Source organism: Syngnathus acus, chromosome 12, assembly GCF_901709675.1.
Source record: "Syngnathus acus chromosome 12, fSynAcu1.2, whole genome shotgun sequence".
NCBI classification, from domain to species: Eukaryota; Metazoa; Chordata; class Actinopteri; order Syngnathiformes; family Syngnathidae; genus Syngnathus; species Syngnathus acus.
Genome location: NC_051097.1, coordinates 9,877,895 through 9,901,361, shown reverse-complemented (window position 1 = coordinate 9,901,361; position 23,467 = coordinate 9,877,895).

The window sequence follows — 23,467 nt, the reverse complement described above, 5'->3', positions numbered from 1 at the left end:
ATTTACTTTTAATAATACAGAGTTTCTTGTTTACATGTTTTGTATTCAAAATATTTTTCTGCCATATTGTCAAGGCCTTGTGTTATCGTCACCCTTATGTTTTGTTTTTAACAAAAGTGGCATCATCTGCACCGAGCCTGGAGGAAACACGAAAAAACCTTGTTGAGTACGTAAGTTATGATGATCTTATCGTTGTATTTTAATGAACTCCACGCACACACTCGCACAGCCACATTCTGGAAGCCATTTCCAGCCTATTAATAGAGAAGCCGTCCAGCGCCGAGGAGCAAACGACCTGCTGCCGTTCTAAAAAGTGAAACAAATAAACAAGCCCATTATTTATCTCCTTGAAACTCCTGATGTAAATGTCGAGGTGCTTTTGCAGGGAGCGAAACACACTGGAATGAAGACTGCAAATGCACCCAATAGTTATACTTCGCAGTAAATTGCTTCAGATTGTATTCAGGAGTGATTTTTTATCCCCATGCATGGCCTGTCACTCAAAGTCTCCTAAAACTTGCTTTTTCAAAACTGACAACTCCATTGTGGGTCTGTTGTAGTTTTTTTTTTTTTTTTAGAGATTTGGCCAACAAAATCACAGTTGGAGTTGTCCAACAATAAATAAGATTAGGTGCACTGTTGATTTTTAAAAAAAAATAAAAAAGAAACAAAATACACCGTCTTGGGTTTGACTGTTTTTTTTCTTTTTTTTATCCAACTCATGAAAAAAATTCAGGGCATGTGTGGGGTTTATTTGGCAACCTTTACTCCTCATGCTCTTGTCCTTAAAGCTCCATTTGGCAAACCCCGAGCAAGCTGTCATATGTCATTTATTCAGCAGCAGCAGCAGCTTCCATTGAGCCACTGCAACTTGAGGATTTGACAGAACGAGAGGATCGCTCTGTCTCTATCTCCATGCAAAAACATTCGTCAGTGGATACATTGTGCCTTGAATACATCGTGTCTTGGATGTCTTGGAATTAGAGCAACTTGGAAGTCAACATCACAAAATGGATTGTTTAACATTGGATATTATTTTGTGACATTTCAAAATAGTTAAACCGGACTAACTGCAGAATGTTAGAAACCTAATTTGCTTTGCATGCTTGTGTGTGAGTGGCATTGTGATGCATAGAGAGTGTGGTGGCAAATGTTGCATCTGGTGATCCTTAAAGTTTGCCCTTTCCACAGCTCAGCATCAGTGCATCTGTTGAGCTATGCAACGGCTCTGCATGTGGTCCTAAAATGTGAAACGAAAATTAAAATACTCACTGGAAAGTTGCGAATGACAGCTTGAAACTTGACTAAATTGCAGTTACAGCATGACACAGCACAATGGCCTGCTAAAGACTGAACAGAAAGGCAGCAGGAACTATATATAGACAAACTGAAGAGGTAACGAGGAACACCTAGACAAGACAATTGGCCGAGGGAGCTGATTGGAAGACGCAAGGGGCGGTGCTAATGACAATTGGTTGAAAAAATGATGAATAATGAGCCATGCATAAAAAAGGGAACACAAGGAAAACATAACACTGGCAAAAGAGACACAAAAAATAAACCAAAATCCAAATCAAAACCAAACTAAAAACATTTTTCTTTCTTTGAGATGTGGGTGTTCATCTCTGCAACTTGTTGAGTTTGATCTTCAAAACAACTTTTGCTTTCCCAGAGGCTATCAGCTAGTTGATAGCAGATCTGGCACTTTTTTATCTGCATGACTTCCATCTACCTGTGACTTGTGTGGGCGAGGAGTGACAAATTTCCTTCATTGATGTCTTTCTCTTTCATACATAGTCACAGGTCCAACCACAACCCACACAAGAAATCCTTGAATTGGCAATGTCGTCTCCGATTAATACCCAAGGATCTTACGGCATGAAAAAAGGAAGTGCGTCTCGATAGCCGTCACATGTCATTAAGCGTCTTTCTCTGTAGTTACTCACGTTACATTTCAAAGAGCGCTTATCTGAACAAACCCTTGTACCTTTCACCTTCCATCCGACTTGTTGATTTTGTTCTCGAGTGTCCTTTTTGCCAGGACAATTATTCTTCAAAGTCCTTTAAAGCAGGCATGAGACGCTTCTGCCAGGATTATTTTCCTTTCCGAGGTGTGATTGAGTGGACGGCGTGTCTCCCGTGTCCTCCATGTTGTGTCAGTCACCGACAGCTTCACTGCCAGTTAATAAGCTATTCCACCACAGGCGGCGGCAGTCGCACATGTACACCCTCGTAAAAAATTGTCACTCATCCGTGCGGCGGCAGCCTCGAGGGCATCTCAGCAGTTTTGCATATGCTTTGGAAATATGCAAGAATCACCCTTAAGGTAAGACTTCCATTAAGGCCCGCCCCCTTTTTTGGTGCAGTTGAATGTTATGATTTACTAAATAATAAATCAATTTTAATGTGACATTGTCAAGATCCTTTTATCTTGGATCTGGAAAAAAAAATCTGGTCAATGAATCTTTTTAATGAGCTGATTCGAATGATTCAGTACAGCTCAAGCAAGTCTTCCATTTAAGGTGTGTTTCGATATAATCGTTTCTACCCCCCCACAAAAAAAAAGTAGATGAGGCTCTTTCAAGACTTTGTTTCAGAAACAGCTGTAATAATTCACCCACCCAGATAATATTTTAATTACAAACGACATGAAGTCAGATGACTCGCAGATGGCTGATTGCAAATTGATGTTGATTCCAAAGGCACCTGCAACACAATTGCTACCTGGAATGGAACCGTTTGGGTCGTCATGGTGACGGGAATAACCCACTCTGAATCAATCAACAAGCACATGGCAGGAGGGACTCGAGAACAGTCGCTCTCGGTTGCCTCGGAAATAGGCAATAAGCTGTCACGAACATGAGTGGAAGATTCACCGGCAGGTTAGCCGAGTCAAAACGGGAGTGCGTAAGGATTTATTCTTGTAAATTGAAGCCCAAAATGAATGTATTGTTCTCGTAATACCTCCGGCAGATTGGTATCCAATCTCCTCTGTATTTACCGTTCTATCTGGAATAGGCATTCTATTGATGAGGATGATAATCATAATAATAGATGATCATTTGATTTAACTAGAACTTTTCAACTTCCGTCATCAGTAAAGAACACAATGGCAAACCAAAGATGACCTCCTTGCGTTTAGTAGGCTCTTGAGCAGGTGCTCCAACCAAAATATTGATTTAATTCCAGAGCCTTCTCTTCTCCTGAGCTAATGAATCATTATTTTCACATCCAGCCGCTGGAGGAAACATAAGGCGCTCGCTCTCCCTCCCTGGCCCGTTGCATTGGATGATTAGCGCTCTCATTAAGATGAGGCTCGGGGAGTGGAACTCCCACAAGAGCTGCAACATTGAAAAGAGATGTTCAAGCACATTGTAGAAGATTACGTACATGCTTGTAAGGACAGGAAATGCTTTGTTTGTTCTCTTCCTATTGTTTGTTTTGTACTTAATTGGTGTACAGTCAGTAGTTGTTGATACATCAATGAATCTTCTGTTCATCAAAGTAGCGATTAGTCATTTTTTTTCTAATTCGAGTGCCACACAGCATGGCCGATGGATGTGGAAAATATATGTTGTGCATAAAATAAATTTCAACGCGGATTTTGTGACTCGTAGAGCGCGTATTATTTTCACACCCGATGAGCATTTAAACCGCAACGGTTTTCGAAGTGAATCTACTCTGCTGATGACAAGATAAACCAAAGTCCTCTTGTCTAGCGATTGATCGTCGGTGTTTTACAACCGGGCCGAACATATGTGCTGCCTTACCGCTTTATGCTGTTCATTAACACCGACTCACTGGGCTAAGCAGGATTGCCATTATACGTGCATGTTTCAATGCGTTTGTTTTAGGCGTCATTTTCCGATTACCGTATTTTCCGCACTATAAGGCGCACCGGATTATAAGGCGCACCTTCAATGAATGGCCCATTTTAAAACTTTGTCCATATATAAGATATATACATTTGGCCCGCGGGCCGGACTTTCGACATGCCTGCTGTAGTGGCTCAATATTGGTCTATATATAAGGCGCACCTGATTATAAGGCGCACTGTCGGCTTTTGAGAAAATTTGAGGTTTTTAGGTGCGCCTTATAGTGCGGAAAATACAGTATAAAAAAATCCAATATACGAAATCTTCCAAAATACATCTGGTCATTAAGCCTGCACATTATCATCCCAAAATTTATGATAAATTATTAAATATGAGATCATGTATAAAAAAGGTATTCAAGATATTTAAGTTCAATTTACTTGATCAATTCAATTTGACTCCAACATGATGAGTGACAGGGAGAAGGATGAAAAAAATGTTTTCCCCGTGCCTGCAGGGAGAGCAGAGGGCATCGAAACAACGACGAGCTAACCTGACTTACCTACATGAAGTTCTTTGATCTTCCTCTGTGACCCGCTTCAGCGCTGACACGTTGGCCTTTCTGCGAGCACATCTATCATTCGGTCCACCCTGTCGAGGACGGTTTTGTTGAACCCAAGTGGGTGGAGGGCTTCATTGTCATGTTTTCATCCAAGCGACTCTATCCACTGTAGAAAAGAAAATGAATTTTTATTTTAATTTCCTTTCATGAATGACTTCAAAGAAACCATTGAACACAAATTAAAATTGAAATTAACCTTTGCCATGCTTGTGTTATTCCACCATTAGTAATTTAAAACCTGTAGTGAGAAGTGAACTGACTGAATCTTTTTTTTTTTCTTTCTGCAACTTGGTCTGACTCCAAATAAATCAGAGCGGGCGAGTCTTTAACGAGGTAACGAATGCTCAAGTCTCCCTCGAAACACCATTAACATGTCTGCATAAAAGGACACAGGAAGAGGGACCATTGATTGCGACCTAATCTCTTATTTCAATCTTCCGTCTAGCCACTGGCCTAATTGAACCGATGGCCTTGCTCTGCTTCCTAAATGAGCATCTTGTTTACATTGGGAAAGGTCCCCAAACCCAAATAGATATTTATTTTTAGTTGCTGTAAATCCAATAGCTGCCCATTCTGAATTTATCTCTCTGTGACTGGTGGATTGGGTTTGCTCCGTTCAATTATATCTCTCTGATTTACCCGCCATTTAATTTAGGATCATCATACTTTATACATTGATTCGACATCAGGCAGTCCATGACTCAGTTACCCCGAAAGGGAGTCTGTGGTCCAAAAGGAATAGAACATTGACTAATGATGGCATGCCAGATGCTCTTTGTCGGGAAGGATATGCTATTGTGGCTCTGGAGCTCGCCCTGTGCAATATCATCATTATCCTTCTAGCGCAAAACGATCGGAAAAGAGCTTGTGAACACGATAAATAGATGATATGGTGTGAAAACGTAATGTTTCATACTATGGTTGGTACATTCTTAGTGGGGCAGGTAGACTTGCCCATGTGATTCACAAAGATTGTGTTTGTGTTCTTTTTATCTTCTGACAGGCAAGTCAAGGTCTTTCATTTGGTTGCTCCAATTTGTTTTTATTCCTCTGTGAGTTCATTATGGTTAGAAATACAAAGCTTTTGCATTCCTAGGTAGTTTTCAGTTTTTGTTTACTTTTTACAAGTTTATAAATACCGCAATGAAAAAAGTTAGAGCGGGCTCTACGTGGATGAGGAAAATCACTTTTCAAAGCATGTCAATAACACGCATGTATGATTTAAAGTACGCTTGACCTCCGCGTGGTTTTAATAGGTCTCTCGATAGCAGTCATGTTGTGAAGGACACTGTAATGACTGCTGGGAAGAAGGTGCGGCTGGATCTGGAAGATATAAAAAGTCAAGCATCATCTTCAAACTTCCCGAGAGCCCACTTGACAACGCTTTGGGGCTCGATATGATATATGATCGTGCTGGAAGCTTTTTGTTTTGGACCATCCCGGCCGACGGCTCCATAAATTGTGTCATTATAGTAAAGAAGAACTGACTGATGCTCAGGTAAGCAATTGTGTCTGCTTTAATAAAATATCTCAAAGGAGAAGAATAGATTGTCCAATTGGGATATGTCACACGGCAAATTTCAAGTTGACATAAATCTCGACACTGATTATAATTAACCTTTCGATAAAAGGGAAGAACACGCACCACCAAATCTGCAACAGTCAAGCAAGTTTTCTAAAGTTCGGTTTTTAGTCCAAAAAAGCCTTGGAAATGCACCACTTTAGAATACCAGACATAATAATTTTCTATTATGTGGGCTGAGGGATTTTTAAGCAAAAAAAAAAAAATCAAAATGTTCCGATTGTTATGCTGTTCTCTTTGAATTTATTCTGCACCTATTAATATTCCAGTGGCAGACTTTGAACGAGAAGTCCATTACACTGCTTGTCAGGTTCCCAAGAGTTAGCCAGGAGCAATATTAATACCCTGAATTATAAATGAGGGAATGGCAGCAGGTACGGTCGAGCCGTTACATATAATACAAGTGGGTGAGCACTTTGTGACAGAAGTTAGCTATTGCTCCCCCGGATGCGGCAATTAAACTGTTCATCGGGCTCACAATATATAATGAGGGAATCTTCCCGACAGATCTGCACCAGTCATCGTGATATATCTCCGCCGACGCCGACGAACACTTTTGGTACCCTCGGGCGGATTAACATGACATCTATATTAATGACAATGTTTCACACGCAGGTTCAAGTCTTTTTTAAGATAGAAGAGTGATGTCTTGAAAACGGGGTTGTCTGAAATCTGAAGGCAGTTCCGATTATGTTGCAAGACAAGATTTTTGTTGTTGTTGTTGATGGGTTTGAAAATTTTTTCAGTGACTGTAGGATTGGGTTACTTGAGTCCTTAATCCCCCCCCCCCGAAAAAATAAATAAATAAATAAATACATACATAAATAATAATAATAATAATAAAAACAAATAAATAAATAAATCTACTATAGAAAAAGGTCAAATAAATTGCTGACTCTTTGTGCTGTAGAATTGAAGCAAGAGTAGAGTAATAATACTAATAATAATAATAAAAACAAATAAATAAATAAAGAAATCTACTATAGAAAAAGGTCAAATAAATTGCTGACTCTTTGTGCTGTAGAACTGAAGCAAGAGTAGCTGAGTGGTGTGCCCGCTTTTGGCAAGAAGCTTACTCACGCCACAAGGTCGAGTCTGGACAAATACATAAAGGAATAACCTTCCTTCGGGCCAATCGATATGTTGTATTATTTAAGTGAGACTCTGCTCATTTTTTTTCCAGTGGACATTGTTGCCGCAAGGAGCACAAGCAACTCACTTGGTCAAATTGTAATATGAGTCACGCTATACTTGGTTTTATACTAGATCACGTTTGTCACCCCAGTTTGAACCAAATATGCTCCAGCAATAAAATGCGGCTCTTGTTTAACTGTGTGATCCATGCATGAAGAGTTACACTTGATGATGAGCGATGTTCTTTACAAAAAAAAAAGGAGCCATAACGAGAATCCTTCGCTATGATTTTCCTCAAACCAAAATGAGGGCAAGATGTGTTTTTATAGCAATGCAGATTTTCTCGCTCTTTCTTCCTTCTCTGAAGATGAAGATATGGCAGTGCCAATTATTGCCACTGCTGGTTCACAACAGTACAAAAATAAAAGGTGAAACGAGGTGGTGGTCGCGTTTGCCGGGATTTGAGTAACCGGGATTTGTTTTGCATCTTCACAAATAAATTGTAGTTTCAAATTAACATCATCGTGAACAAATCTCCTCTTAATTTGGTATGACACCTCCAATTCTTTGTTTCCTGGCATGTTGTCCTTTCGAGCAGCTTTGTATTTCCCTTTATGCGCCTTATAATCAACGATACCCTCCATAATCTGATATAGCACAAATTTGAAGTGATTGGTGAGAAATGCAATATATAGATAATTTAGATGAATGCAAAATAGGTATGAGATGAAATTGAGACATACAGCATAGTTGGCCATACGATTGTATTCACACATTCTGACCTGGCAGGTTTATCGTACAGCCGGCAAATTTAATAATCATAACTACCACTGAAATAGCCTCGGAATGAAAACCCGGAATTAATTAATCTGAATGAATTCATTTCAGACTGTGAGGCATTTAAATGTTGCTCTTCCTGTCTGAAGGAATGGCAAGTAAATTGCCAACCGATTCCAAATCACCATAAGAATTTCATTTCCTTCAACATTACAGACGCTTGGTGCTAACACGAATTTCAATGTCCGCCGTTCAACCTTGATGACAACACCTGCACTTGCGTGTTGAGGGCAAACACTGTACTCCGACGTAATGAAGACAGACTGAGACGAAGCACTCGGTCCGATCGGCTAATTGAGTATTTGGCCCTGAGCGGGAGACCTTTATAAAACGCCCCCGTCCTGGTCCTAGTGGAGGCATCACCTACTTTTCTTCTATCCCTCTGCCCCGGCCAGCTGTGTGCTGATGGGACACATGCTTTTGTCACCCCTGTTGCTGTTTACCCCCCACCTCCATCTCATCCATCACGGCAGAGCGATGCCCTACCCGACCCACGGAGAAGTGATGAAGACGCTCGCATGCCTGCGAGGGACACAGCAGGACTCTCCGACTGGAGCTGCCCGCTCAATCAGAAAAGCGCTCAGGGTCAAACCGCCCTTGGGCGTATCAGACTATCCGACCCCCCCCCAATCTCTCTCTCGCTCACTCGGATGTAACCTTTGGTGTCTTCAAGATGGCCACTAATTGCAGTCGCCGCGTCCTATCTGGCCTCGTTTATTAGGTTTGGTGCAGTAGGCGACTACTTAATCTTTGTTGAGAGTGGTAATTACAAAGCCACCAATGTGTAATCAGAGTGAGTATCCCGGCGTCTGAACTGTTTTGCACTCTTCTCACTTTGAACAGCTGCGACTCCAGCAGCGCTATTGGCAGGCTTCATTTCCCCGTTGCCTCATTTACTTGCAGACGTAGGGAAATTTGTTTGAAGCTACACTTTGTACTTCCCAAAACTGGAAACGTCGTTCTTAAAATCAACTTTGGTATTGTAAAACGTAAATACGATGATAGACATTTTGCATGATTATGTCAAATTTTTTTAAAGCAGATTTAATCCGTATCACCCCACCCCTTATTTTATGTAGAGAACACTCAGTAATCATATCCCCAAACAGCCTCAAGGTTTTGTGGATTTTTATCATAATGAGACACAAAACGAGTATGTTTTGCCATCTTCGCATCGTGGGCTTGATTCAGAAACTGTCCGTTCCTCGAAGTTGAACCGCTGTGAAATAGCTCAGTGAAATAATTGGTCCGGCTAAAACAGAGCAGATATGCAAAGTTAGATGTTGTAGTTCAAAGCCCGGAAATGGCGAGCATGGGATGTGTCATGGTAGAGCGCTGTGATGAAGACTGCAACTGGAGCCTCAGAGGAGACGATGAGAAGTCTGTTTGGTTTGTCATCAGACGTTCGTCTTTGTTAGTTGAATCGCCTGGTTCGGTGCATGGCGTGATTACAACCCTCGTTAGGACAAAATCTCAGGACACTCACAGAAGTGACAGATTGACAATGTTATTGTATTTTGTGCACAATAGAAAGACAATAAATAGATAAATGTGAAATCATTATTTTTGAACCAATATAGTGAGATTTTAAAATTTCCAACAGCACACCTGATGATACAATGCATATCATTCTTCTTAAAAATCCAATCTAATTCAATTCCAAAGCAGGTAGAACATCTTAATCCTGATTTAGCATTTGACCTCATTTACTACTATAACGGTAAATGATCAACTTGAGTGCAACAAGCACATATAAACCCGGAGGAGATACTATTTATATCAGGCAGACAGGAATTATTTCAGGTTGACGCCAAGATTACTTGAATATAAAAAGGCTTGGCAAAAAATAAGAGAAATATTGAACCACCCACAAATTACAAATTAAATTAAATGCACACCTTGTGATTGCTATGCATGAATTGAGCCTCACGGGAGCAAAACTTTTTGCCATGTGGAAATCCGCTCTCCGTGGCTTTGTTGCCGTGCAGGCGTGTGTAGGAGGAACATTGGCTTTGTTCGACAACTCTATTCCCCTTCTGTTCCGTTTGCAAAGTGTGATCAGTAATTATGCCCTCTCATTACTGCGACCGGAGAGCTGAGCATGAGGGGCTCGCTGGGACCCTTCACATAACAGTGACACAGGCTGTGGAGAACACCAATACTTAAGCACTAACTATGCAACACATAAAAGCCCTTATACGAATGTTCCACACAGCAGACTTGGGTGATTTGAAAAACCTAAATAAATACAAAATAGCAAAAGTTAAGACAGACCTGAGAAGTAAAAGTAGGATCATAAAAATAATAAATATATAAAAATAAATAATAATAATAAGAACAAAAAATACTAATACTAATAATTATAAAGAAAATAAAAATGAAAATAAATAGACAAGGAAAGTAGGATAATAATAATAATATATATATATATATTAATAAAACTAATTAAAAATAAATAATAATAATATAGAAAATAACAATGAAGATAAATAGACAAGGACAATTTCTGAGGAAATTGTGTGTGAATCCTGAAAAAAAACATCTACGAAACAAACGTTCACTGACTACAAGGGAATGCTGTCAATAGCCCAAAATAAATCTTTTTCCTATGTCTTGAGCTATAGGTGATTCTAACGGGTGAGCAGTTAGCATAGTGACGGTGCAGCGGCAGGCCTCGTGTTCCAGCCAGTCGTTCCATTCTTCACGACAGAAAGCCATTTGGCAGCGGCGGTGAGCTTTGCTGCCGAAATCGCTGCAAATTGTCTGCCCCTGCGATCTCTATTATTAAGCGTGCCAACACTAACTGCCTAATTAAGCATTCAGCCGTGCCCTCAATCTGACTTTAAGGTCAGTGCTGTATAGTGTACAATTAAATGGTTTCATTTTGCAGGCAGCACATCAGAAGTTAATTGTTATGGACACTTTTTTTTTTTTTTTTTTTGAAAGGATTACCCAATTAAACAACTCAATTTACCTGGACTAGGATTTTACCTCAATATAATGACCACGCTGAGCCATTTTTTTTGCCCACAGCTGCAGAGTTGAAGATTAAACTTTCAATCAGTCTTCTCAATCTGCTTGGGTCCTTTTATCAGTGAGATCTCTGCTGCTGATCTTTGAACATGGGTTGTTAGTCTTCCCATAGCTCAGGCGGCAAGACTGGTAATTGGGCCTTCTCACCATGGGTGATACAACCAGCAGTCCAGTTTGCCTTCTTTTTATGCTAGGTGAGCAAAAACAATTTTAACCTGAACCGTGGGGCATTGCCAGAAGCTGGACAATCATTTCAATAATTACGTTCTCACACTGACATTTGCAAATGTCACTGATACAAAGACAATAACATACATATTTATAGTCGGCAATGAATATTCCATGACCGATTTTTTTTTTTTACTCGGAGTGGGTTTGTGTAACGATTACAGGCGAGTTTCTTCTTCCAGCCTATTTCTGTATGGGAGTTCTTCCACATCCTGAAAAATAGAGCCTCTTTTATTTGGATCAGGTGCCAAGGGTGCCTTGAGAAAGTGCTTCTATTTAGCGCCCGGGGATGTGAACAGGCTTTAATATTCCCTGTTCCGATTGTTGAAATGTTCACTGCTTTTGACTAAATATTTCAGTATGAGAGCTCCTTCAAGTGCCATATTCTCCGCTGCCTCATGGTGGCTGTTAAACACTGAGGTCAGTGGGGTGTTATAAATGTTCCTATTATTATGATAAGCTCCCGTAACAATGCTTTGCTATTCTACACAATGCGGTTGGATTTGATATCCAGTCGCACCACCGAGCTGCATTTTAATCAAGCTCTATTTCCAAGCCATTAAAACTTGAAAGTGACATTTATTAGCCTGCTGAGAAAAATAAACAAGCTCTAATTGGCTTGCACGGAGAGCGTTTCACTCCCACCTTGGCCCTTTGTCTGAGTAAACCTGTCAGGGAGTGAGGCTCAAGGCTGGAGAGAAGGTCTGACCTCAGAGTGTATCACCCCTCCCCTTCAAGATCAGAAAATGAAAATGGCCCCAAGAAATGCTGCCCCAGACTTTTATTTATGAATATGCAGTCAGTATTGACACCGGAGGTTCATGATGGCTGTGAAATGGGCCGTGTTATGTAACAAATGGAAATGAGAGGGAGCACCCTAACAGCTTCTTTTAATTGCCTAACTGACCTTGCAGTCGTATAGCCTTGCAATTTCATCAAAATAGAATTTGCGACGCTGTAATTCTTCAGTAGACGACTAAACGCTGTGGGGAGGGGAAAAAAAAAGTCTCTGAAATGATTCGATTTTCTGCTCCAGAGTATTTTCACATTAATAAAAATGAGTAAATAAGTTTGAGCAGTTTTCAGGTTCTTCGTACCTATGCCAGTTTGCGGTCCGTCTGGGTGTTCCGTTTTGCCGACGACTGCTCACATCGTAAAATAACTCATCAACACAGAAAAGGCAGCAGGCCATTCATAGCTGGAAGGGATCAGACTACGATGTTCTTATTTCCGGTCCCTGTTCCTGTACTTGCAACTAGACATGAAGCATAGAGTGGATTGTCACAGCTGACATAAAAGTCGCTAAATCAAATAAGCTGGCTGTGCTGGCCCAGCGGCGTGTCCCTCTGGTAACACTACTTCAAATGACTCAAGATGTGTCTCACTGATATCCTGTAACAGATGAAAGAAAATGTTCCTGTTCAGGTAAGTAAGTGAATGCATCATAACTGCTGAGGGCAAGAAATCCTCGAGCGGGAGGCCATTTAAGCTTTGGCTTATTGTCGTTTCTCTCTTTTAGCTTCAAATACGGTCTTTTGAAAATTATCGTCGTTGTCTTTGAGTCGGTATCGATTTTATGCCGATCACGCCGATCAACCTGACACGTTTATTGTTCCTGTTATCAATTATTGCTCCACAGACGATGGCATGCAGCACCTGAATTCTTCAACTGCATTCAAGCTTGCAATGAAGGTTGGATTTAGCAAATTCCCACTTAGTATACAAGCGTTAACAATGCGAAGCCATTTACACGGCTCATATTACAGAAGCGCATTTGGGCATCGTTAACGCAGCGTCGTAACCAACAGAAAACACTTAGCGCCCTTTATCATTCATCAAACATTTCATAAAACGACTTTCTCTTTAGCTTTAATTAAATTTGCCGCAGCTGCCAAGAAAGTGCGAACACATTATAAATTACACGGAACAGAGTACGTATTGCCCGTTTTTTATTACACGTGGTGAAATCATTTTTTGCGTATTTTTTCTTCACCGTCCAGAGATGTTTATAAAGTAAAAAATCCAAATTAAACAAAATACTTTTATAACATACTTTTATCTATAAACCTAGAATATTGCTCAGCATAGCAGACATCAACAATTGTGATTCAGATTTGGTAGTAAGTCAAACTTATTTATTTTGAAACAGTATCAGTGGAGCATGAAAAAAAAAAGTGTAGTGCAAATTTAACTTGCAGTGGCATTTTAACAGCCTCTACTTGGCTCTTCACATAGAGCCAAAGCAATAATAAATGTCATTGGGGGCTTTTTATAGCATAATCATTCTATTGTAAATGCGACTGTAGCATTGGTCTTGTTGTTTATTATGTCAGAAAATACAAAATAAATAAAAACATTTCGACTCTTAAATATTTTTAAACATTTTATTTTATTGCACCGTACGTATATTATTTACGTGAAGATACTTTCATTGAAGCATTTATTGCTGAGTCGCTAAATCTGTTTACCCTGCAGATGAGCAAATATATATTTTGTTTTCTTTGACCTTATAACCCAAACTGATTTTTGGCACCCGTAGCATAAAATAAATACCAAACAAGAATTTTATATTGTCGTATCCTGATAAACAAGACATGCAAATTATTTGTTGGGTTTGGACACTTGCACTGTGAATCATAAAATGCTTCAACATTTTTATGAACTTTTATTTTTCTGACCCCTGCATTCTTCCAGATACGTCTTATGGCATTATCACTAGCGTAATGAGATTATACGCTGCTATTTGTGTCCTATTTGAGGTATTTATAAACTGCAAGTAGGAGGAGATCCCGGGGAAAACAATGTGGAGGCGGGAGATTTCACACCCCGTAATGAGAAAACACAGACACGCGAGGGTCTCATTACACGTCAGCACGAGTAATGATTGCTGTAATAATAATTACATTCAATCTAATTTCCTTTTTTCTTCCCCAAATTGATTCACACTGGGCAGTCCGACCACCTCCTCCCTTCATGTTATTTTTTTTTCTTTACTCAGTGAAATTTGTACGGGTATATTTCCCTTCCCGTACTCGCAAAGGAAAAAAAGTTTCTCCAATTGCAGCACAAGATTACCTTCAGTCCAATGACATAGATGAGTGAGTTACTTGGTCTTTGTGGCGTTGCCTTTGAGAGGCTCATCCACAAACATTTGAGTGCCAACAGAAGCATGAGCGCTCAGAGTAATTAATAACATTATGTCTCGTAATTACTTTCCCTGTGTCCTCTGTGGCCTCGGGGAGCAGAACTGCGCCTAATGGGAGTCATACTTCAAGTTTAGAGAGCAGCTGAATTGACCGAGATTATAGCACTGACCCAATTATATGGTAGCTTTGAGGTGGAAAAAGAAAATCGGAAACTATATAAAATGTCGGTATTTTCTTGGATGTATCTTACTTGTTAGAAAACAGGTGTAATTTTATATGGTGGTACTTTTCTGCTCATGGTAATTAAAATTTAGTAGCGCGCAGTGGCTCTCAGCCACAGATAAAAGTTCCTCTAGGGAGAGATGCTTATCCCATCAGCTCCACACCCAACTGAATTTCTCTGCTGGCCGCATCTTAATAAAAGGGACACGGATAGCCGTGGGAGTTTCCAATCCTCAAGTCTCATCATCAGTCCTCAGGTTCAGCCACGCATGGACACCAAAGAAGCTCAAGGTTCAGACTCGGATTGAACACGACGATTCTTGACTTGGAAAGCAAATTCTCTCCTTCCATGTATTGGTCATCATCTCATTCTGTGCGGGTATTATTTAATCTGCTTTGTGTTTCGTATTCTAAATTCATTTTGAATATTTTACTTTAATTACCGTAATTTTCGGACTATAAGTCGCGGTTTTTTTCATAGTTTGGGTGGGGGGCGACTTATACTCAGGAGCGACTTATATACATATATATGTTTTTTTTTCACTTTTTTGGGCATTTTATGTCTGGTGCGACTTATACTCCGGTGCGACTTATAGTCCGAAAATTACGGTACATGTATTTATCTTTATCTGGCTGTATGTATCACTTCTGGCATTTGGGGCTATCTGTCTATACCACTGGTGTCAAACTCAAGGCCCGGGGGCCAGATCTGGCCCACCAATATCATTTCATGTGTCCTTCAAAGGCAAATCAATGGCGTTCTGTTTTAATAACATTGAGATATTTCAACAATTGTTTTGCTAAAACCCCACTTTCAAAATATATATATTTTTTTACCTTCATTGGCCAAACCGCACTGGTCTTGCTAGTTGCTTCTATTCCGTCTAAACGGTGTCCACATTTCCGTACATTTTGTATGCTTTGATTAACTGCTAATGGACTAGCGGTGTAAAGCACACCTCGACATGACATTGCAGGGGGATCATAACGATAAACCCCATTCGATCATTCCATATTTGTTAGGGTGTTTACAGGCAGACTAAAGGAGGTTTCGCAAAGCACCCGGGCAGACACGAGGTGGACGGAAATTGATGACATCTCTGAACCATAAAGCTACTCGAAGGGAACCACAAAAGGCAGTCTGATGAGCGTGCGCTACAAGGATGGCAGCCATAAGGGCTTTTTCTCTTCTTTCAAGCCTGTACGTGACTCTTTGTTCCTTCGTGCTGTCATTGCTGAAGATTGTGTTTAAAGGATGATGTGACTCACAGCCAACAACCCACAGTACCGTATATAAAGGAGATGAAACCTTATAAGCCTTTTTCTGCATCTCGTATCAATTTTTTGTGACTACAGTATGTTAATTTTTTTAAATCTTTTTAGTCTTCATTATTAAAAAACTTGGACAAACCTTTTGTTTTTAAATCCGTTCATGGTGAATGCTTTTTTATGCTGGAACAGGGTTTCTCGATATAGTCCCTCTGTGGTTATTTGTATCATGATGGATACTTATTGGAAATACAGCCATAAAGAACAAGGTTTACGAGAGGACAGGCCAAAAGAACAAAGCAATACAAAAACAAACAATGGATAGAAATGGATGAAGAAGAAATCAAAGTGCAGAAACACCTTATGCCTTATAGTTTTTCTCATGTGTTAAAATCCTACATCTCCAAAGATGCTGCCAGCTTAGAGGTGAGGGTGCTGTTGGGAAAAGCAAAGCCCGGTGCCGCTGACACCAGACAAACCGACATCAGATAGAAACACGTGTTCTGCCTCGGGGGCCTGCTGCTGCTCCTAACAGCTGTGAGTCGAGTCGAGTCCGCGGCTAAAGAAGATCTAGTGTGATATACCAAAGCAAGGCAAGACAACTCTGCCCATCCAACTGTTTTCCCATGTTTTAACTTTGTTTCCTATCAGCTATAAATAAATATAAATAAATACAAGTCAATATAAATAAATATAAATAAATACAAATAAATATCAATAAATAAATATAAATATACGTGATATTTGCTGACCCACATATATATTGTGAGGAAATTGAACGTACAGATTGACCGTAACTGACGAATATTTGAAGTGCAAAATGAAAGGACAATCCTTCCACAATGATTTCCCTGCAGAAATGCTGTGTTGTGTTGAATGTCAGCCCGCATGCTTTGATTGATTATGTTGCCTTTTAGCAGACTGTCCCAGTTCCCCATCACCACCCAGAGGAGTCACGCATGGAAAGACGACGAGCCGGGTGGTCGCTGACATCGTTGGATTGCAGTGCATCGTTTAGTGTCTTGTGTCATTCGTTTATCTACAAACTCCGCCCCTCAGCATAACGAAAGGGTTTCATCTTCTCTATCCCCCGTTATATTCTTTGGCTTTCCTGCGGTCTAACACATGTTTATACAACATCTACCTGCTGGGATGTGAGAAGCTAAGCATTGCACGGAGAATACCCCTAAAGACCTCCATCCTCTTCCCCTCGGGAACACACCGAGGATACGCGTGAACTTTTCAACAGCACGCTTACGTTTCGGAATCTCAAATGACTCACCTCTCCGCGAGGATTGACCTCGGGAGGTTTTTACCGCTTCACCGGTTACTCAGCAGGTAGTTCATACATACATGCAGGCTCTCTTTTACTATTCCGACTCCTGAGGCGGATCGGTTTGCAGCTAGAAATTTAGACAAACGTATCGGAATGCAAAGAAATGACAAACGCGTAGTGGTACCTTCCCAAAATGAAAAAAAAAAAAAAGCTTTTAGTAATTTGGTTGCACTGTGATGTAAGTACACAACTCAAGAGTATAAATGACTCTTGTCGGTTTTCGACGTTTTAATGGCACACAATATAACTGAGGCATTAATGAAAGGCTTGGAGGGATGCTTCCCAGAATTTCAACGCATCAACTAAATATCACAGATCATTCTGTCGCACCATTTGTCAGAACCTCCAGTTGTTTGTGTGGCTACCTTTACACGCTATACAACCTTACCACACAAGGACTGTAATTTGTACTGGCAGTGTCATCACAGATAATAATATAAATAATCTGGAAAAAAATAGGTGTGATTTCCTTCTGCACAGCACTCAGAGGAAATCAAATGGGGCGGGAACGAGTCATTGAAACAAATCGTCAAACGCCAGTTGGACGTCAGAGACGTAATGAGAACAACAACGGGAAATGTTCTCCATGTTGCTCCTCCTGTAATGTTCATGGGGAGAAATCATGTGCACAAAAGCTTGTCATCACCCATCGTATTTTTCCACACTATAACGCTCGTAAATTGCGCGGCGAGCAGATGGTACGTATCGAGATATGTTTGATTCGGAATAGCCACATTTTAACCTGTAATTATTCATCGAGAGCTTTGCCAGTCCAGAGGGCCCGGTACAATCTCAGTGTGAGGAATAGTTTTGATGTGGTATCAGAGGAAACATCAGTCGACAGAGCGCTAATGATCTCTTTCATTGTCCCCGCCGTACCCCGTGGCAGCCGGACTTGGCTTCTGCCGTTAATTAATCAAGACACGTTCTGGCGTGGGTACAGGAGTATTTTCAGTTTGAGGGCCAGTATGTTTAGTGACCCATCAGCTAATAAGGTCCCTTGCGGTGAGACTCCATCAGAGCGTCGAGAAATTGACAATTGGCAGAGAAAGCCTTCGAATCTATTCACGCTTATGATTTCCAGCACAGGCGTTAATAAATAAATTGAAAGTCGGTATCCTCGGGAAAGAGTTTACATTGGCGTCAGTCTGCTCAGTTCGACTTGACTCGTGGGCGTAAGACGAATTCTCGCCTTGTCCTAAGAGATCCATGAAGGAGAAGTCACCTTGATTAAATTAGTCGTATATGAAAATGAGGTTACGTCTACGGGGAGTCCGTGACAAGGGCTTATAAGCCTTGCCTTTCACAAGCTTCTTTCCAGTGACTTTTTAAATTCCCTCCCTTTTTTTTCTTGCAAGTTATATTCCTCCATCTGTCTTTTGTCCCGAAAGGCCTTTGTGTGTCGGGATCAATGTGGAATTCTCATTTGGTTACTGTCTCATCTAATCATTCACAATGTGGGATTCTATTAGCATCGTGTGAAGAAGACTTTTTCTGGGTTCCCCCTTCCACATCATTGCCTGCCTCTATTGGTCCACCTCACAATTTTTTTAATACCATTCAACGTATCTCATTGTCCATTGAGGCTTCAAATAAAAAGCGACAAATCTAGAATCAATCAGTATTCCGCCCATGTCAGGCATCACCTCAAACGGAGTGCAGTCAAGTGTTTTTATTTCTTTTCATTCGTCAAACTAAATGTTATGACTGCCCGAAGATGAAGCATCCTAAAGTTTCTTCTCGTTAATCAGCATTCCGAGAAAGCAGAACACAATTTGGTTTGTCCCGCATTGCTTTAATCCAGTAAGCAACACAACAACACTATTAGATCTCACTTAGCGGCGCTTTATGCAAATCACCAGTCGTTTAAATATCCACGACTCGGAAAAGGGAACATTTGTACCTTGGCGTTTCTGTACAAAGCTCGGCTGCTGTCTTTTCACCAGGATCATTTTGAAAAACTGCCACTCACTCCCACCTTTTCTCACCTTGGCCTTCTCACCATTTGTCATGATGTCTGAGTTTTGTGGCACCAGGTTTGGAAGCCAATCCTTTTCTATGATTTTTCACCCAATGCAACAATTCCAGCAGATGACTACAATGTGCATTTTTTATTTCCTAAAAGCATGAGTTCTTTCTTCAATGTCCCATTTGGTGAGACACTCTCAGTATAGTCTTTTGGCGAACACAGCCGAGCAAATGTGATTCCAGGCCTATTAAAATCTCCTGATAGGTGCAGGTATTAACACAAGCGAGAAACACAAAGGCCACAGCCTTCTGTATTATCTCCCACTCACAGAGTGGAGACTCGGGACATTAATCATTGCAAAGTCACTTCGCACCCAACTCGACACACACACATATACACCCCCCCCCCCCTGTTTCTCTCACAAAATCACACGTGTTTTATACCAACCGCTCTTTTCGTCACTGTTGTATTTGTCCAATTGATTTGACCTTCATTACTGCTGAAGGCTTTAATGAGTTCTAGTTCAAAATTCATATTTCAGTGCATACATGATTTCTAACTACTGCGGTCATTAACCTGAGGAATCCAGAAACTGGTTCATGAAGCAAATTTGAAGCTTCGTTTTCCAATCACTAGTTCAAAGCAGATTTTCAAATGACTTACACAGAAGAGAATCTAAAACTGCAATAATTACACAGGTAGACTGGAGCTAAAATGAGAAATGGCCGACTGATGAAAGACCTTGCCTGGAGCGTCTTTGGTGAATTTGTGTCATCTTGAAGTATCCTCTCTCCAGCTAAGGTGTGTGAGAAATGTAGCACAGGAGAAAATACAAGGAGGGACGCAGAAATAAGAGGAGGAAAAATAAGGACAAATGCAGTGGATTTTAATAAGCAGTTGTCGTGGCCTTATATCAAGCATGCGGGAGCTTCGGGGGGATCTGCCAAGGGCCTTCTCGCAAAGCTCTGCTCCACTGGGTATCCTTTCGACTCACAAAATAAATCTTCGCTGCGAGGTTGACCTGTCCCATTGTCGAGCCGAGACGGGTTCTTTAATTCCGCACGGTCCCGTCAACATTGATAATATGTCCGTCATCTGAAATGAGCTGATCATTTGATTCAGGTGAAAGAGCCATCCTCCAGGTCCAGGGTTTGGAGACCTCTGACCCAGACCATTGGAGCGATTACATCTCATAGCAATCTCACTTTAGCGTGACCCCGGTGAGACAAGACGAGATCGCCGAGACAAGGAAAATACGGGCGCCCCACTTAAACCGATGTCACCGAGCCAGACTCGGATGAGCGAATGTCGGCGCACGGGCAAACGCTTTGTTGCTTGACTTCTTCTTTTACATGTGGAACAGCTGCACCACTGGCCGACACTTCAATTGAGCATTGATGTGGATAATTACTTTTTATCACAGTCGTTTAAAAGAACGTTGCACTTCACACGGGAAGTCTTGAGAGCCAAACTAAACAAACATTTCTCACCTTTACTTTTATGTCAAATAAGAATAGAATGGCACATTACATTTCTCTCTAAACAACACTTAGCACCCCCCCCCCCACATTTAAACATTTATCTTTGACAATATCAACATGTATGCTATGTTTCAGATCGAGCAAACAAGCGGCTGCTGTTTATACTGGGATTAGAGGATTTCCACACATGCAAACACAAGAAAGCCCAGCCTTCATTTTCTCGTCTCTTACTCCTTTTTCTTCCTTTGGAATGAAATTCAAGTGCATGGAGCTGCCAAGATTTTGCTAATCAAATGCTTTCCTTTCCGCAGTGTATTGTGGAGTGTCAGGGGAAATCACTGTCACTGCAGATGCAGATTGATGTACTCTGTGACGTTCAAACAGCAGAGCCTCCGTACCGTTGCAAAAATCCAACGTGTAATATACCGTTTGGTAATTCCTTATACGGTGTATTTGTACGGTTGATATTGTGGGGAAATAAAATATACACTGGAAGAGTGGCGGTATAAAAGTTGAAGGTTTATGAAGATAAGATGTGATGTCACGCACCTGCCGTTTATTTATCTGGAGTTCAGTTCACCTCGGCATATCTCGGCATGTCTTCGCTGGAATGCTTATTCAACAAAAGAATCAAAGGGGGCACCTTTGTGAGAAGGACATTTTTGTCAAGTAAAATTTTCTGCAGTGACGGCGACCAAAACGATTCATTAGCTTGAATGCTTATTTTTGCATTTTGGTTTCATGACCCTGATTAATGGTCGAGGTAAATGATTTTGAAACCTAATTTACTGGGCACCTCTGCCGCATGACAAGTAGCAAGCCATATAGTTATTTTTGTAAAATTTCAAGAACATATCAGATTGACACGTAAAACGTGTTTTCGGGAAATTCAAAGCTAACACAGCAGTGGTGATTACGAGGCATCTTTTATCAAAGTAATTATCTTGCATTGATTAAAAATAAGAATTCTTAATCCCAAATGAGTAAAAAAAAAACATGTTGAATATTATGAGTCCTTTCTAATACACCAATGTCACTCAAAAGCCCCAAACTCATTTCATATCTGATGAACCGTATTAGCATGTAAATTAATATTTGGTATTTCATCATCTACGCTCACACAAACCTGCTTAGTCTGTTCTTGCTCGCCAATTCTTCTGGGTCACTCTCAGCATGCCCTTATTGTTTTTTTTGTTTTGTTCCTTATCATTGTTTCGTGACAAGTGCTTTTTGTTTATCTGAGCATTAATACAGAATTTATTATTGCCGTGTTAGGCTTTTTTTTTGCTTCCCTGCAAATATGAGCTTTTTTCAGCTGAAGACTTTCCCGTCATAAATCCGCTTTTCTCTTCATTGAAACCGTCTTACTTTGTGACACTGCTTTTGTATAAGTTTGAAAATGCTTTGTCAAACTGCAAAACGTCAGTATATGCTGCCAACATCTTCTCTCTTTCATCCATCATCATAGAACGCCGACAAGGTTAAAATGTAGATAACTGTAACTGCAGATAAAAAACTCATCCTTTGTGCATAATATGGTATGACCTGAATAAAGCAGTGATGCCCGCATGGAGTCACTCTCACACTAGTCCTCCTCCTCCTGCTGCTTAATATTGATGTGTTAGGAGGGATGGGGTACAAAAAATGAATGCGCACTGACAATTGTCAGTAGTATGTGACACAAATTATATATAGTGTATAGAAATGAAAAGGAAAACACGGGAACACAGCCTTCTACTAAATTACACTATATACATATATATGTATGTGTGTGTATATATAAATTAAAAATTAATAGATATATTTATATATATAAATAAATAGATAAATAAAGTTAAAAATAAATAAATACATACATATATATATATATATATATATATGCATATTCAAGTGGTCCCCTGTTAATGATGTTTTGAATGAAGGTACCACGATCAGTTATAATGATCATGAAAATAAACATTTGTGCACTTCTAATTAGGCTAACTCCGCGATTTTTGTTTTTTTACCTGCTTCAAGTAGGCTGGCCAAATGAGGGTGATTGTTACACACCCCTCCTCAGCAAAATCTTGCCCATTAGCTTTGAAACCACATTTTAATGAACCAAAGTGCCGCTCACTGGGATACATGTTGACTAATAGCTGAGATTTGAGCGGCGCAAAACATCATCGAGCCATTATGTGGCATATTCGTCTCAAGGGAGAGTCGTTCTTTTGTCACATTTTATTTGGTGATATTTACAGCGGCTAATGATTCATTTTGACCTAATCTAATGAAACACCAAATTGCGTTGTTTGACTAGTCATTAGATGAGCCTTTTGTGTGCACAGCTAATGTAGTCATCATTATGTGTTGCATTCAAAAGTGAAGTCGGCTTTGGTCAGTGCAACTACACCAATTATTTGTCAAGAATGTATTGAGAGCAAAATGGTTTCACAATAACCGGGAAATGGACCAAAACTTTTGCATGTGAACTAAATTTGACCTCTAAACTTCCAAAGGTTCTTGTCAAACTGTTTCAGTACCTATTGAAGCTTCAAATGTGTTTGATGAACCATCTATATTTTTTTATTCCCGTAGATGGCGCTGTTGGTTTAAATAAGCAGTTGACGAAATGTCAAGTCAATCACTAATAACTCAAAATTATTCTGTGTGTTTTACAAACCTTTTCATAGCGAGCAAATATTAGAAGCCTCCACCAAACATTTTCTTTTAATCAATCAAATAATCGAATTTCATCTTTTATAATCAAGTGTTCTTTGGTATCTTCTATTTTCACTTTCCCATTTTTTCCCC